This window comes from Salarias fasciatus, chromosome 11 (genome assembly GCF_902148845.1).
Source record: "Salarias fasciatus chromosome 11, fSalaFa1.1, whole genome shotgun sequence".
NCBI lineage: Eukaryota > Metazoa > Chordata > Actinopteri > Blenniiformes > Blenniidae > Salarias > Salarias fasciatus.
In genome coordinates this window covers 22,757,796-22,775,553 of record NC_043755.1, presented here as the reverse complement: position 1 = coordinate 22,775,553, position 17,758 = coordinate 22,757,796, and the positions used below count along the sequence as shown (strand labels likewise).

The following is a 17,758-nucleotide window of genomic DNA, read 5'->3' as shown; positions in this document are numbered from 1 at the left end:
TCTTCCTCACACTGAGTGGTGTTTTCAACATGAAGTGAGGCTCAGTGGTTGTACTACGTGTGAAAACGCTGGTGCGCTCTGTGGGCAGTGTAGCTCAGCAGCGGGACGCCTGGAGGTTTCAGCTGTCATGTGAAGTGTGTGTGTGCCTCCGGGATAATGACAGCCATTTGCAAGGTCTTGCGATTCAAAGATCTACTATCATTAGAGTCGTTTTCCAAGGCGAGCCCACCCCCACACTGTACTCCCTTTGTCTTGTACTTGTAGTCCTGTTATCTCTTTTTCATCAGTGTTTTTGACACCTCAAGTTTGTGTTAGAAAATCTTGCTTTTCGGAAACACCATCCCTGATCCCTGTACGTGGTTTTTGGTTTGCAATTTTTCAAATGTGTCACTTGTTATTTGTGTCATTTTGACTTAATCTCGGACCTTTGTGTGATTCATTTTTATAGACTTTATTGCAAAACTGTGAAATAACAATCATTAACTGTAAACCTGTTTGCCTCTTTTTGATGTTATGATCAAATGAAAATCCTTCTGACCCCCAAAACTTTTTGACCCCTGCAGGACAGACATGTCATTACAACTAAAAACAGTCCTGCAACAGCCCAGAAGGACTTTAGACTCAGCTTCAGGTGGAGACAGACATGGAACATTTGTAAAAAGTTGTATTTTCAGTGGGTCTGAGCACCATTGTTGAATAAACATCCCCTAAAGCACTACGAAAGTTTCTCTTGAAAACGTTGTTGTGAAAATGGGGCTTTAATTACCACTTTACGGTCATCTAAATAAACCTATTTTCAAATGTTTGAGCATGGATGGGTATAAAACTATCTGGTTATTTGCATACATTTGTTCATCATGTATTGTGCCACTTGGCTGATAATAAAACGTGTTTTAGATGCATGTTCATGTATTCATTATTCCACTTCCTGTATATACAGACCAATTTCATGTTTGCTACAGGTCACAGGATACTTTTGTAATGTTTGCACAGTGAACCAAAATAACTGCTTTCCACATGAGCTGAGATTGTGTCAGTGTTGATTCCCGTTGAACCACTTCATTGTCGATAGCCTCTAATCGCTGACGGCTGATTGTCCGCCGTGTGCTTTGTGTCTTGGTTCTGTTGCTAGGAAGGTAAAAATATGCCCGTAATGTGGTTGAGAGGTGAAACTTTATTACTGCTGTCAGTTTCCAATCTTGTTAACAGGTTGCAGGCCTCCCTCCCTTGATAGCTCACAATCCAATTTCTAATCTGATGTTATCTATCACCTCCAGCCGCTGAGATTAAAATCTCAGCTGTGTGACACAGCTTCGGCCAGCTGGTTCAAGCTCCCACTGCACACAAAGCCATCCATCACGCCCGTGGGCAGCAGGCTTTCTTCAGCGTTTCCTCACAATTTCTTATTTATGTTCCATTTAAGGGGCCTCTATTGTTTCATGCCTAACTTTAGTTTCTCGTCGGTCTTCAGACAGTTTCGGTAACACAGCGCAAACAATCATGGAGTTCTTCGGAACAGGCCCTCAGCCACTGACTCAGTGCTGCAGGCGAGCGTTTCCGTTTCCAAAGGAACAACTTCTGAAGGGTTTGCCTTGGAAAGAGAAGTTGTTTTCTCTTCCGCCCATGCTGTTGCTTCCTGAGGCTGCAGGAGGAAGGAATTCCCTCTAGTGCCTGTTACCCACCCTACATCCGAACACACACACACACACACACACACACACACACACACACACACACACACACACACACACACACACACACACACACACATATTAGAACTCGTTACATGCATCAAAGAGGTGCTGCTCAAGGTCTAAAAGCAGTGAAAAGCCTCTTCATAAAGGTCACATAAGGTTGGTTGCGGCACCAAATGTATGTTTTCTCTGAAATTGACATGGAGTGTAGTGAAGTGCTGCCAGTGAATGCACCATCGATCGCTGCCCAGCATCCTGCAGAGACAGCTTGTATACAGCACCGAGGACCTTTTCTCAAAGACCACTTGTTCACCTCGAGGCGTCGTCGGGCAGCCCGCTGATCCCGGGACTCGCGCTTCTCGCTTTTACCCACCTGCCTCTCTGCTTTCGGTGTGTCCGTCCGGCTCCTCCGTCGTGCCCGTCCTCGCCGCAGGCTTTATTGAGCCGCCTCTCCCTTCGATCTTCGTCCATACACACCTCCCTCTCGGCGCTGCATACCCTCACTCGCAGCGGTCCGGTGGGGGGTGGTTTTCACTTGGCTGACCTCAACCCCAACCCCAGCCCTCCCGTCCCCCGCCCCCCCACCCCCGCCCCAACGCTCCAGACTTCCCAACCCTGAAGTGGGCCCCACTGTTCTCCATTCAACTGGCCAGCAGATGCTATTCAAACGAATCTAATCAGACCGAAGCCGTTCATACTCGCAGCTTGGGCGTGTGGAGGATGGGATAAGGAGGCCGTGTTTTGTGCTATTGTGTGTTGCATGACTGCTCCAGACCAGATTATCTGAACACACTGCTTCTTTCAAAATGCTAAAACTCTGTGCACACGAGACGCCAAGACTTTTCCCTGCTTCGGTTGAATAAATAAAATTCATCAAGGGCAGTAGTAAAAACCAGGGATATGATTTTTAGGCTCTGTTTACACAATGTTTTCGACTAAACATGCAAAACTTTCCTAGTTTAGGAAGTCTATTTGCGCAACAATGCTGCCCGGAGCCACTGAAAAGGCAAAAGTTTGAAAACAGCTCGCAGGGTGCAACTTTTTGAAAACATTGCTGTGCAAATGGCGGAATCGTTGCTGCTACATGTACGCACCACAGCAGTAGTAAATAGTTCTTCTGCACATGCTCAGTAGGTGGACAGACTCCAGAGTGTCGTGACTCCCAGTCGAGATTCTCCTGGTAATTGTCACAGTAATAACGATCTAACTTGATCATCTGTCGAATGTTCGAGTATTCCTGTTGTCAATGATTGTAAGGTATCAGCGCTCGATTTAAATGGTCACCAGGATGCCATTTTTGACTAAAAACCAATCTTGGCCACCAAAAACGACTATTGGGCTCTAAAGGCTAGTGCATTGTGGGCCGCGGTAGCCATTTAAACGGCTTGCGGTAGTTGTTGACATCCCGAGCTTCTGTGCGCCGTGCCACAAGACACTACATTGGATAATTCCAAGAAAATGGCCTGTAGTGAGAAAAGCTGCAGGGTAACCTGACAGGATGCTGTACGTTTCATAGGTTAGACAAGTCGAGGCAGCTTCATTTGTAAACCACAATGCAGCAACATGACAATTCGGTGTCCTTTAATATGCACAATCAAAAAACATTCAAACGTTTATTCAAAGAATAAAATGTAAATATAGCGCAGAAGTTAAAGATAATGTCCGGTAAGCATGATGGTCTTTGCCATAATAATAACGTATTTATGACGCCACATCCACCACTCATTCAAAGTACATGAGTACAGTACATTTTTTAAAAATGTACATCTGTTAGGGTTAACCCTCATCGTAATCTCCACACTAATTAAATTTGGGGATGAATAGTGGAATAATTATGTGAAAACACATTAATGGTGAGAGATGATACGATACTAGACCAGGGTTTCTTTGATGAAGAGCCATTGATAAGCAGCTACACGTGACTCAACAATGACCAGTTATACCCCAGGTTGTTCTCGCAGCTGATCAGAGGGATTCCTGGATTATCTGCCAGTGCTGCTGGATGGGGCTGAACTCTCTATCTCCTGTCACAGATCACTGTGTGTGTGTGCTGTAATTACAGTTGCTAACTGAGATTGATAATCCATTTATAGCCTGTAAGTGTCGACGTTTGATTTTCTCTCTGCAGTAAACACAACCCCTCCGTCTGAGAGCAGAGAACAAAGGAGATTAAATCAGCAATTTGGCTCTAAATGTTTTTCTTAACTTGAATTTCATAGCTTGTTATGAATTCTGGCTGTTTGGTTCCAAATCCACTACACTGCCCCTGCTCCACCTAGAGAGACCAGAACATGAAGACTTTGTTCTTTGGTTAGAGTGTCCTGTGCCCTCCCCTCACTGTGAGGTTGTGAGGTTAATGGTATTAACACGCTAACTCGTGGGCTGTACAGGTGCACGTAGGTGGATTTTGTGACCTCTGGACGTGGTGTTTATGCTAAGCCCGCAGCCTGGTGACTGGTACCTTCGTGTTCACCGCTCTGACGTGAGACTGGTATTTGTCTTGTTTTGGGCTTGGCATGTCATGCTACCTCAAATCCACTTGGGGTGGCAGGTTGGTAGATATGCCAGCCTTTGCACAAACACGTGTTGCCAAAAGGAATCGGGACCATTCAGCTCAACAGTGACCGTTCAGTTTTAGTCCATTTCAGTTTTTTAAAAGATGAATAGAGAAAAGCAGTCCTCAAATTGGATTGTCGTTACGGGGACTGTTAACTCTAGATCTATCAAGTCCAGGAGAATGTGGACTGGTCTGGGAGTCCTAACACCAGGAAGTGGAGTTTTCGGTGGCTCAGAGCACCGTTGTTGTGTAGCGAGCCGCCACTGGCTGTGCACCGGTGTTGTAGGGAGCGCCCGCCGGTCGCAGGGCGTCCGCCGGCAGTCTATCAAGGACCTCCTTCAACAACGCGCTATTGTGCAATTTGCGGCCATCTTGCCTCTCAACAAGTGTTGACCACTGTCCAATTCTTCTGCTTGTTTTTGACTTTCCTAATTCCTGCTTCCTGTTTTCTGGACCCGTTCTTATGTGACTCTACGTATGAAGGAGTGGATGTACAGAGCGAATAATCCACCCCGACAACACGATCTGCCGCCTAGTGGCGTTTGCACACACCTGAATCGAATCAAGATTCATGGCCAAGTCCAGCAGAAAGCCAGATAACGAGCCTCATTGCAATCAGCTGTGTTGAAGCAGGGAGACATTGGAAAACATGCAGGTCTGCGGCCCACCAGGACCAGGATTCCCCACCCCTGCTCTAGGTAGACGACCTCTTCCATCGGATCCAACATTTAAGCCAATTGGAGTGAAGCAGATCCACTCAGGTGTTGATATGACACATTTACAATCAGCTTCACTTTAAATTCCGATTATACGGAGGATTTTTGGACGCAGCCAGTGAGAGGTGGTTGAGAAAATAAAGAAGTTCAGTACATTAAAGGTCTCTAAGGTCTCTCAGCAGTCTAAACCTGTAGCAGCTTCACTACAGAATGATCCAGAGTGTCCTGAACCAGCTCTAACTGGGATCTTTGTTGGAGAGACTAACCTTAAAGACTGTGTCGGCCTCCCTCCCTGAAACTGAAACTGTTTTTTTTTTTTTTAACATCATAGTAATAGAGAATAACAGTAGCCCAGTCTAATAGTATTTAATTTATGTATTGATATTTGATATCAGTGCCGTGGACATGATTTTGTTTGCCAAAAAAAGCAGACCTTAATGTGAGAATCAAGAGACAAGCTAAACAGGAAAAGACTAAAGATTAAAATAACTCCAGGGCCGTACTTGTATTAATGTATTGATCATTTTATTCATCACATCTGGCTCTTAGTTTTAAAAAATATATAAATACAATCAAAACCAGAGTTGCCTTTCCCCCACTTCCCTAAAGTCCTGAAAGTTGTTCTTATAGCTTATTTTAGCTGTCTGTTTTGCAGATCTGCACAGTTCTTCTATTAGTCATGAGTTGAGTTAATCACTGGAGTCGTTTTGGGAAGTCCACTGCTGATGACGGAAACCAGCTGTCAAATCCACCGCAGGAGCGTGAACCTTCATGGATCTGATAGAAAAGTCTACACTAGAGACTAACGCCGTTACCTTAAAGCAGTGATTCAGACGTGCAGATTAATGCACACATTGGTTTTTGCTTCTGATTTTTCATTTATTTGCTTTTATTGATTTTTCGGCGACTTTCTGATTCCACTTCTCTTTCTTTTTGATTTTCTGACTCCATCCTTGAACAATTTCTCCGCATTCAAGAATGTGTGTGTCTGTCTGTGTGTGTGTTTGTGTCAGATGACCTATTGAAATCATTGTGGTGCAGTGTGCCTGTTACCACGGCAACACAGGCTTCTCTGTCTCTGTCTCTCTCTCTCTCTCTCTCCCTCTCTGTGCTTCCCCCCTCCCTCGCTCTGGTCTCCCCTCCCCTTCTCATTTCCCCTCCACACCACAGCGGGGTCATGTGACCGTGCTGACGTCAGGCCGGGGCGGCAGGCAGCCGAGGAGCCAGTTAGTTTGCAGGCTTTGAATAAACCTCCAGCTCAGACGAGGAGACTCTGGGAGTCTGACAGTCCCCGTTAGCTCTGCTTCAGTCCATCTCCCCCTCCTCTCTCGCTCTCTCTTCGTCGTCTCCTCTCTCGGCTCTTCTGCCCCCCCTCATCTTCAGTTATTTGTGCTGCTATTCTTTTCTTCTCGCCTGTTGCTTCTTCTCTTCCTCCTCCTGCTGCTGCTGCCGCTGCCTCAAACTTAGCCTAGAGAGAAAGTGCTGGGTGATGGACTGCTGAACAGCTTGTACAAAGTGAGGTAAGCCTCCTGTTGTTTTCTCTTTTGTGTGTGTGTGTGTGTGTGTGTGTGTGTATTGTGTGCTTTAGCGGCCGGTGGTTGCTTCCAGAAGGGTTGTGCAGCAAGTTGAAGCTGGATGAAGAAGCGTTTTAATGATTATTAGTGTTTCAGGCGTGAGTGGCATACTTGTGCAAAGGGGGAAGTTTGTGCGTGGGAACTTTGTTAGCCGGAGCAGAAACCGTGATGTGTGCAGGGGTTTTTTTTTTTTTCAAGGAGACCACTGGTCTGAAAGATCGGACCTCTTCCTCCCCTCAGCCCGCCCGATAACAAGCCAGAGCACAAGCACTGGGAGGCGCGGTGCGATGTGCAGCCCCACATGGCTTCTCCTCGCCAAGCGGCGGTGGTGTGGGCTGGAGAGGAGGAGGATGAAGGGGGGGCAGGTGGCAGCTGCTTCCGAGGGGATGGGAAAACCTCAGAGCTATGCAGAGCAGAAATGTGACGGTTGCAACCTGGAGGAATGCTGAAAGCCAATCAATAACCTGATGATGGAAGTGCATTTTTTTTCCCCGCCAAGTGGAATTTTCATGATAGCCGCCTGGCGTGAGGACAGCCTCCCTTCTCCCCCGACTGCCCCCCCACACACACCCCCACCTCCCGGCATGCCTCTAACAAAAGCATGCCAGCTTGCATTTAGCCCAAATAGGGTGGAAAAGGGAGGGAAATGTGGATCCTGCGGCTCTCCTGCAAGCCATCTCCCCTCTCTTGAACTCATCGGCTGTGAGACTTTCCTCTCATTGGGTCGTCCTCTCCTCGCCAGCGCCCCCCTCCTGCGGCTTAATGAAGTGGACGCCGGCCAGCAACACATAACAGGTCGCTGTCATTATGTCCTCATGAGCCCATCTGATTACATTCAACACAGCTGTGCAAAAGTTCAGGCTGGAAATTAGCATCTGCTGAGCCGATCCGAGCCGATTAATGACAGTGCTGCTGTCATGAGCTGTTCGAGTTCACAAAGATGTGAAACAGTTCTTTTTTTAATTCCTGCCTCACTGCATGAACAGTAAGACCTGCTTACACTGGCACAGGCTGCAGCCACACACACACACACACACACACACACACACACACACACACACACACACACACTCGGCTTAAGTAAATGTGCACAGCCATTTGTTGTGGGAACCATTTTCCTCCTGATGCACACGTTTCCGTCCTCATATCTCTAGAAAAGCTGTGATCACCCACCCAGCTTCTTCGTTTTCAAGTGAAAACTGATATTTTTCTCAGCATTTTGCGGTGTGTTTATACCACAACGCTGCTCGTAACCATTGAAAGCAGCTTCTTAAAAACGCTCTATCGCCATGGAAACCGGGGAAAAAGCAACTTTTTGAAATGCTGCTGCTGCGCGTGCACACCACAGTTCCTCTAGATGGACAATAGCAACTCCAAGTTTATATTCTCCTCAACCTGGTAGTTTTAGAGTTTAAAGTCAACTAACAATCCAACATGGTCGTCTATCCATTCGAATCACTGTGTTCTCTCATTGTTAATGTTCTCTGTGTGTATGTGTGTGCTTTCATTACAAAAACAACCAACAGCACGAGCCAGGCATGCTCACTGCGTTGTTTTCAATGCTTCTACCTTTCTACCTTACCCGTGGTAAAGAACATCATTTTCAGAACGATTTTCCTGAAATGCAAATATAACAACTAAAAAAAGTTGTCTTATTTGCATTTGAAACATGGTCCTGTCAGCAGGTCCTTGAGCCGTAGGCTTCAGCTGCATATCAGTCCTTTGTTTTAGTCGTTTCACATGGGAAGTTTCCAGGAGAATTTGTGTTTTATTGCTTGTTTCTCACATTATTTCAAGGAGCAGTGGAGCAGTGGCTCTCCTCTTGGGCGGATACAAACGATGCCATTTTCACGACGAGCCATACTGTACATAAAGTTTGCTGTGTGATATATAATATTGTACTTATTGCCCTGATTACACGAGAAAGTTTCAAGTGAAAATGCATCATTATCACAACCAGTCTTTACAGTGGGTTTTTAAACCCAGAGTGACACTTTCCTCTAGATTTAGTTTTGTATCGAACAATTTTATTCCATTATTCTCAATTTATTATCGTATTAGTACATTAGATATTTGCTAAAATTAATAAGTTATTAGACTCCATTGCTGGTTGCTACACACACGAATGCTAAAATGATTGATGAGTCCAGGTGTGTGTGTATGTTTACCTAATGCATGTGGCTGTGGAGCATTTCAGGCAGCTGTGTGTTGGTAGAAGTGCGTTCAACCTCTTTTCGGCGTCCTGAAAAGCGCTGAGACACCTGCACGGGGTGTTTATGCCCACATTTGTTTAAAGCGGCGGTAAAGCAGCGTTTAATTGCGGCTCGGGCGGGCTTGGCTGCTCCGCTTCTATCACTTCCTGTGCTGTGCTTCGGGGAGGCTCATGTAACTCTGGTGGAAACTCACTTGAAGGCAGTTTATGTAACTTTTGATTTATGAGCAGAGGCTGAGAGAGCAGACTGAAACAGAGGGAATGAGAAGCAGTCTTAGTGAGAAATACACTTCCAGATACGAGCCAGACACTCGGGGAGGCAGTGAGATGCTTCCCCTGTCTGGATTCCTCTCACTTCATTATGGAGTGTTAAAAGTAAGTGTTGGAGCGAGCGGCGGAGCAATTTCAGGACACCACCACGAAATCAAAGAGTGTGCGACTCTGTGCTTGATGTCTTTAAACGGTTTAATGAGAGCGCTTGTATCTTATCGCTTAATACATCCAGCAGAGCATTATTTAATCGTGGCTTTTATGCTGATCTCATATCTTAAACGAATAAAAAGAAACGGTTCGTCACAGAAACACTGAGGACACCATTCATCTGGAGATGAGAGGAGAAATGAAAGGTGAAGCCCTGACAAATCTTCAGTCCGTCCTTCAAAAGAAACCATGAAAATCAAATCTGAGCTTCCACATGAGGCCCGGATGATGATTACAGAGTATTTCTGACTCTTGCAGTCCGATTCTGCCAAAATCTGTTGAGCTCTGAAGCCTGATGAAGAAATGCTGTAGAGATCTGTGAGCCTCACAAGATCTCCCAATTAAATCAAGACTGTTGCTTTACAGTGGCTGGAATCTCATTGTTACGCATGTCTTACTCTGGTGATGTCAGTCCAGACCAAAACAAATTACAAACAATTACACACATTTTCCAGGAAATAGCCTCTCCCATCCATTATTGATGGTTTTAAGTGTTAATCTTTTTCATTGTGCACTGCCTGTTTAGGCTCATTAGATCTTAAATCAATTTGTTGAGGATGGAGGTCAAAGGGCAAACCACAAGATGCTCTTTCACTTCTAATCAGTTTTCCATCCGTTCAGATAATGAAGAGCGGAGACAGACTGTAGCGTGACTGCCGAGGATGTGAGCTCAGCTTTAATCACGTGTGTCAGACTGATGTTGGTTATGAGGTTATGTTATGGCTAAATGATGCTGAAGTCATGCAAAGTCTGTAAAGCTGGTTTTAAATTATGCTGAAAATGAAAGTACAGAAACACTGTTAGCACGTCACGTCCTTCGGTGTGTGATTCCTCAACGCACTCACTCGTTTTCACGTATAGTTTCACACGCCCACTTGTGGCCAGCGGCTCGGCGGAGTTTGTCTTAAACGGAACGAAACTGCAGTTTTGGCGGCCTAATTGCCGGCTGCGCGCCGCACGTGGCTTCGATCTGAAGCGGAGGCAGTTTTTAAATGCGGGCCCTCGCTCATAAACAGCCGCTCTGCGAGAGCACCGCTCTGCGAGGAGAGAACGGCCGGCTCGCCGGGTGTGCAGCGATACGTACGCAGCTCACACACTTTCTCACGCTGCTTACACTCAAACTTCACCGACGGAGCAGGTGCTGCGTGGAAACACCAGTCAGTGTGATCGTCGTGACATTTACACCACGCTCTCACCTGAAAGGCCAAAACACACACCGGATCAGGACCGCCACGCTGGCCTGCGTCCCGGAGCGGCGGTCTGAATCAGCGGGTCACTCGGGGTTAACGCCGCTTACTCACTGACTGTCATAGCAACACGGCGCTGGACCGAGGTGTCATGCATTCATTAGCCGGTGTTTTCGGATTGGGATAAGAACAGTATTTTTCAAATGACATGTTATGGAAGGAAAGACAACACTGACCAACCGTTATTTACCCTGTAATGTCGGCCTGTCGGCAAACACGAGCGGTGAGCGACAGAAAGGGTGTCAAGACAAGCTAGGCAGGAAGTAATGACTGTTTTATTGAGAAAACTTGGAAAACCTTGATTTGGTCCAGTCTCAATAAGTCCGGCTCCAGCGCCCTGAAACCCTGAACTGAACGAAGACGTTTAGTGTGTGACTGCGGCCGAGGAATATTTGAAGAGTGGAAAAAAGGTACATTCAGAAGGATGATATGAAGCAGAGCTGTGGAAATGAAATGATTTTAACAAACTGCAGAGCTGGGAAGATGAGTTTTTAATAGAACTGATGGATAAGGTGGAGGAAGTTAAACAAAAAAGGGAGCAGTGGGTCGGCAGAGTTTCCATCTCTTCCTCCTTCAGACAGATGCACGTCCATGGTTTCCAGAGAGAGACAGCTGGTCAGCCCGGCCCTTTGTCGCTTTCCAAAGGACTCCTTTATGGAGGGGTCAGAGGTCATTCAGCAGGAGCCTCGCCACAGTGGAGGGCAGCTGAAAGGTCCCACATGAGGGGACGGTCTCCGGCTGAAGGAGAGCGGAGTCTATAGGCTCCCATGCGTCAGGAACTGGGAACTATGGGAAACAGATGTTCTATTTTTATCCTCGGAGAGGAATTCACACACGCTGTCATTTCAGGGTGGGCACGCGAGACAAAGAACGAGCCATTTCTCTTCAGCTCTCTGCACCATCAATGAAATGTTCTGGTTCAGTGTCACTGAAGTGTGTGTTACTGCTCACTGTTCGCTCATCAAGAATGGAAGGGAAATAACCATCAAATGAGCAGGAGACGAACCATCAACGTTGCTGTTCTCCATGGATGCTTTGGTTCGTCCGGCTGTTTGTGGGCTCTGCAGGTCGAACAAATCCCCATCTGGTTCTGGCCCGAGTTGATTTTGTGGTGGAAGGATTCACATTCCTGCCAGAGGTGCATCTGGAGATTCATTTCTCACTGAGCATCAGGACATGGAGAAAGCCTCCCGTTGGTTCAGATTCATGGAGATGGGCCGTGACATGGGGATTCTACATGCTCACAAGAGGAAGTCTCCTCATTTTAGAGAAAATATTCCATGTTTGATCTGATTCTATCTAGAGACCTTTCATGTGACGCCACTCACACTCTGGCATTTTCACTGCCAGTTTTATATGAGAAGGTTAAAAGCAAACCTTCTTCAGTAAATACATTAACCATGAAAACAGGAACATGAAATAAAAGCTGATTAAACTAACAATTTCCTCACATGAAATGCAATAATTTTCATAAAGTATCTGTTGATTGATTTACCACTAATACTTTTTGAAGGATGAGTACGAATAGTTTAGCTACCTGCCAACACAAAGTACCGATACAAGTACCTATTAAATGCCATTATAGTTGTTTTCAGAAGGTATTGTTTTCACCTTAATATTCAAATTACACTCATTTGACTCTGCCCTCGTGGTCAGAATGAGTAGTTAGAGTGTGTTGGAGGTGTGTGTAGCATCGACACACCAGCTGTGAGGAGGTGGTTCACAGCAGCATCTGGAGTATGAATTAGGCTTAAGAGCAAGCGGCAGCATGTGCACGGCACACAGCAGATCATTATTGTTATTCAGAATAAAAAACGGTCCCTGGAGGAGCCTCTTGGTGTTGGATGACCACACGGTCATCACAGATTAGAGCTTTAATAATTCATCACTCTGCCTAACTTCATTAAGATTAGTCCTTTTTCAGGGGGTTGGCTACCTGTAAATTCACAGCTGACTGAAAACAGCGTGCGCTGACTTTAAACATCCGAGGAGGAAAAGACACCGGACGAATTCAGATCTGCCGTCGCCGAGCTTCCCTCCTCTCTCGTGTGGGTCCCTGCAGCTAAGGAGTCCCTCATTATATGGCATGTCATGAATTTCCCAAAGGGAGGGCTGCAGACGACAGGCTGGCAGCTCGGACGTGAGCGATTTCAGATGCAGCTACTTATAATTCCTCAGCGCTGTGGAGATCCTTGGCAGGCGGGATGCGGCGTTCCTCACCGGGCCGAACGAGGACAGGAGGGAGCCGCGGAGGGCCGTCGGCCGCTCGTCACTTAGAGCTCTCCTCAGCCGGATATCTGGGTGGGAATCGCCGTCTGAGGCGGCTGGCTTACTGTGAGCCACTCGAAGTTCCACGCAGATCAGTGCTTCTCCCTCCATTGTCTTGAATATCTCCTCTGTAGATGCCACCGCTTCCATCTCTGTGTTGATATTGGTTTGCCATCGGTTGTCTCCATAGCAACGTCGTTCTCCCGTGACAGATGTCGCAGCTCAATTACATCCTGACTGATGTTGTGTAGTCGAGCTTGACGCAGTAAAACCGAGGCATTTGTGCAGACTGTGACTTCGACTGCAGATTCTGTTTATGTAGCTGTGAGAAATGTCAGTGAACATCAGGCCACATTAACGCGACGCTTCGAGTGAGAACTGGACCCGTTTACATGGCAGCATTTTGGAAACGGTGTCTGTTTACATGGAGAAATGCTGAAAATGGTGTCGCTGGCGTGCCAGGCCTCGAGTTAGCACGTTGACACCGCTCACACACACACATCCACACAGAGAACAGTGCACTACAGACATGAACAATGGACAGACGACGCAGTTGGATTGTCGTTATTGTGACTCAGCTATTAGTGCTTCTGTCTCGGCCTGTCAGTCAATTTCCATTTCAAGAGTAAATTGAAATTCATCTTTTCCTTTTTTTTTTCTTTCAGGTTTATTTTAGGTCTATTTTAACCACTTCGAGGAACTATTTGCGGCGTGTTTTATCATAAAGGTTCCATTTAAATCATCTGAAGAGCAAACAGCAGAAGACAAATGTTCATTTCTATTTGAGAACTAATGTGCAAACATCATCGTCTAAGCCTGTTATCTCTCTCAGTTAATCCACACCACTGTTTGTTGACTGGTCGGCTGAGGTGTGAGGTGATGATCTTAAATAAAATGTGCAGTTTTGGCTCTGAAACGGAGCTGTGCAGCGGCGTTTGTCACACATAAAACCGTCTCATTGAGTCCGATGCCATTAGGACGAGGATGAACGCTCTGACCATCCCACACTGCACCCAGAAGGTTTCTAAACTGCGATCACCTGTGATACTGAAACCATGCAAAGCTTTCAGTGCTTTGGCTGCTTTCACAGCTTTTGCTGCAAATGTGTGAATTATGTTTTCCTGTGAACATCTAGTGCAGTATTGTCCTGAAGAAGTGGAGCGTTTGAAATCTCAGGTCAACTTTAACGCTGTAAATAGTTTCACCTCAGTAGTCACAAATGCTCGGGTCAAACACATCAGCGTCCCTTTACAGCGCTGCAGCCAGCTTATTAGAGCGATCACAAAATAAACTGTTCCATAACACATTCTGAACACTGTCGCAGATGTTTTAGAGCCGACAGTCACTGTAATGTCGATCCAACCGGCCGTCGGTCTATATGAATGTCCGCGTTCACATTCAGCTGAATCTGTAGATGCCGTCATCTGTGGTCCACGACTGAGAAGCGCTGACCTCTGTCTGCAGCTTCCAGTGGCGCTCGCTCGCCGTCGCTGCTGAATCGCGTGTCATCGGTTCCTGTTTGATCATCTCAGGCGGCGACCTTGTGCCTTTTGACGCCCGCTCGGCTTTCATCTGACGCCGTGAAGGCCTCTGTGTGAGCGTGCACGCTCGATCAATACATCCACAGATTGAAGCGTCATTATTCCGTTTACTCGCCAGGTGATCCCCACTGTGGAAATCAGCTGAAGGCCGGCGGCGTACCTCTGACTGCCTGCCTCCATCAGCACGTCGGTTGGAAAGAATCATTCACAATGCAGCACGAAACTGATAGCTCAGAAGAACCGGGCGGCCTTGACGACACCCGGTCTGGTACGGCTCTGGCCGAGCCGCCGAGGAGCTCAGGAGGTCCAGGGGAATATTTCCAAAAACGCTGCTCCACTGATCGCGTTTCTGAAGACTCTTTCATTCCTGAATGGTTTTCATCTTCTGATAGTTTCACTGTAATGCGGGATGCCGGTTGTATCGTGATGCGCCTCTGACTCAGGTTGAGGTTCTTCCTTTAAAACAACATGAAAAAGAACCATCTATGAATCAATTGTTGATAAATGGGTTCAGATATCTGATGAGTCACTCTCCACAGGAAGGAGTTTCCTTATTCTGCAGCTGATAGCAGAGTTTGGTTGAATTTCTGCCCCATCATGGTGATTACAGAGTGTCTGCTCCTCTCTCACAGCTTGTGTTGTAGTACTGGAGGCTGCTCTCAAGAACCACAATTTCAGGGTTTTTTTTTACTTGATCTTTGCTCCTAAAAGTCTGGGTCTTGTCTTGGCCTTGGGATTCTCTGGTCTTGGTCTTGACCCCGTCTCACGTGTGGTGGTCTTCACTACAACACGACTGATACATGTATAATTATGTCCATTGTCCTATCTCAATGCAAACTAAATCATTTCAGTCTTTTCAAAGTGGCTTCATCAGTATTTTCTCAGTGATAATAACAGTTATCAATAAAAATCTGCACTAATGTCTAGCTGTGGTGCCTTTGCTGCTGGAAAGGCTAAAATTGCTTTTGTGGAGTTTATTTGTTGTTGTGCTCCTATTCTGCTCACAGCTGCTGGTTCAAAGCCGGATTGGGCTTGAGCGTCTTCCTGTGGAGGTTGCATGTTCTCTACTTCCTCCTAAAACAGTATTTTAGGTTAATTTGTGACTCTAAATTGGCTGTAGGTCTGGGGTATGAGTGTCTGTGTTGACTTAAATAATGCAGACATTTGAATATGTGTTTAAATTCAAGTCAAGCATTGAACATTTTGTTGTTGTTGAAGCTTAATTTCTTATAAACAAGCAAAAAACACTTCAGATTCGGAGCAGCTGATATGGGCATTCCCAAAAAACACTGTTTTTTTTACGGTTTTATTTTAAGATATGCCAACTGCTTGTGTTCAGTTGGCTGCTGTCACTTTTGTCCACACACACACACTTAAAACTGTGCATACATGTTTGAGTTCTGTTGAATAATACGTGCCAGAAAACTCTCAGCACACTTTGAAAAACAGGTCCAGAGTAAAACTGATGTGAACATATCAGTTGGTTGATGGGCTCAGCCTCTGCTCACTCAGCGTCTCCAGCGTGGAGCACATGGTCGTTCCCTGGGTTAATCCTGACCTCCGACCTCTGCTGTGATGTAACTTCCCTTCTGTTTGTTACTTTCCGTGATGTTATATCCTGTTTCTATATTTTCCTTTGACCACAGGAAGCGCGGCCAGCCTTGTAGCGTCCCCAGAGGCCGTCTTCGATCAGAGCCATCTCCAGGCTCAGTCTGCGCTCCAGTCACAGTTTCTCTCTTCCTCTTTCCTCACACACACCCGTTTCTCTCTTCTCTAAATATTATATTGCTTATTTTGCTTTTCAGTACAGCAGGCTTCAGCTCTGACAGTTTTTTAACAAACATCCCACTTGATTTCTTTGATTACTGAAGTACTAGTAGCTCCTAGGTCCGAGGCTATTCTTATATCTGACGCTCCACAGAAAAAACGCCAGGGCTAAGTAGTCCTGATAGTTGTTTAATACCTTGGCCACGGCTGCAGAGCTGCGCTGCGCCGCTGCAGAGATTCGATTACACCGGCGTTTAAGTTGATTATGAAACTGGCTGGAGGAAGTGTGTCGTCTTCTGCCCCTTCTCTGCTGCTGGATCAATAGACGCTATGTGTGGTTGCCGCCGCCGCCCTCCTCCCTCCTCATCATCATCCTCCTCCTCTTCTTCCTCCCCCTATCAGGTCTGTTGCCATAGCAACCTAATGAAGGCTAAGGAGGCCATTTAAAAGTATAAGGGCTGGAAATAACGACCGTGGGCTGCACCAAGCTAATCAGCTAGCAGCGCTAATCAGTGTGACAGGACTTCATAATGATGTGTGTGTGCGCGTGTGTCTGTGTGCGTGTGTGTGGTTCAGTAATCATTTTGAAGGGAGCAGCTCCCGTGCATGTGGCCTCAGCTTCATTCCTAGAAGAACAGCGGAAGAAACACGGAGGCAGACCCCGCAAACGCTGGCTTCGGTCCAAGTAGTACAAACTCATCCAGCCCCTCTTTTTTCAGGTCAGCTACTGCCTGGCGCTCCGCCAGTGCCAGTCTGTGTTTCCCACCTCGCCTCGCAGGGCCAGAGCACTGTCGGGACGCTTCCAGGGGAGAGCGTTCATCTTTGACGATCCCCAAGATTTCAAGGTGTGACGCTTTGCTGTGAATGCCTTCAGATATTTCCGTGGTATGAGCCACGTATCCACAAATGATTCGGTTTAGTTATTATCACAAAAACAACATTTTCTGCATTTCAGATAATATCCATGGAAATGGACATCGTTTCCGAAACTTTTCCAGGCAGACGTGAAACTTCTCTGAAAGAAAGCGTTGTTGTGTAAAGCAGGCCTCAGTCTTTCAGCCTCTGCTTGTCTGGCTGACGCAGAGGTGTGTCTGCTCTGGCCCCGCAGCACGTAGGAAGCTGCAGCCGTCATCCATTCATCAGCACTTTCTTTCTCATTTTAATGGCTATTTCTGGTCGGCCTCTGCCTCACCTCCCCTCTTGTTCCATGGGTCCATTGTTGTGGGGTCTTGAGCTGCTGGCAGCTTCACACAAATATATGGAAAAAAAACCCGAAAAAACAAGTGTACAGATGTTTCTGCAGAAAAAGAACTCCCCCGTCTCTCTCTCTGGAAACTTTCTCCCTCTTTGAGTTTCCTCCTTTGAGTTTTTCTCGCCTGCCTTTTCCTTTCACTGGGATTTCTTTGTGCAGCACATCACAGCCTCTTTCTGCGGTCAGCACTCACACAGCATTAATATTCAAGGGTTTTTATCCAGAAGCTCTTAGTTTTTGTTTGCAATTAGCTAATTCTCCTCCTTTTAGCCGTATGCTACATTGGCTTTTAGCATCATTGTGCTGTGGAGACGCAGGTGAAGTAAATGAAAGCAGGAAAGATTATTTGGTAAAACATTAAGTGAAGTGCAGCGTGTGTGTGTGTGTGTGTGTGTGTGTGTAATTTGTGGTGTGGGTGCAGGTCATCACGAATCAGAGCACAGCTGGGCT

The 17,758-nt window shown here is 46.4% G+C and overlaps 1 protein-coding gene across 1 annotated transcript in view; it reads left to right on the top strand.

The window, feature by feature from the left end:
• The window catches only part of LOC115396526 (neurocalcin-delta-like), a gene marked incomplete at its 3' end in the record, with an annotated part of 58,694 nt that overhangs the window by 28,743 nt on the left and 12,193 nt on the right, over positions 1 to 17,758 (top strand). Inside the window, exon 3 of the mRNA XM_030102429.1 lies at positions 6,138 to 6,487. The remainder of the gene's footprint in view (positions 1 to 6,137; positions 6,488 to 17,758) is intronic.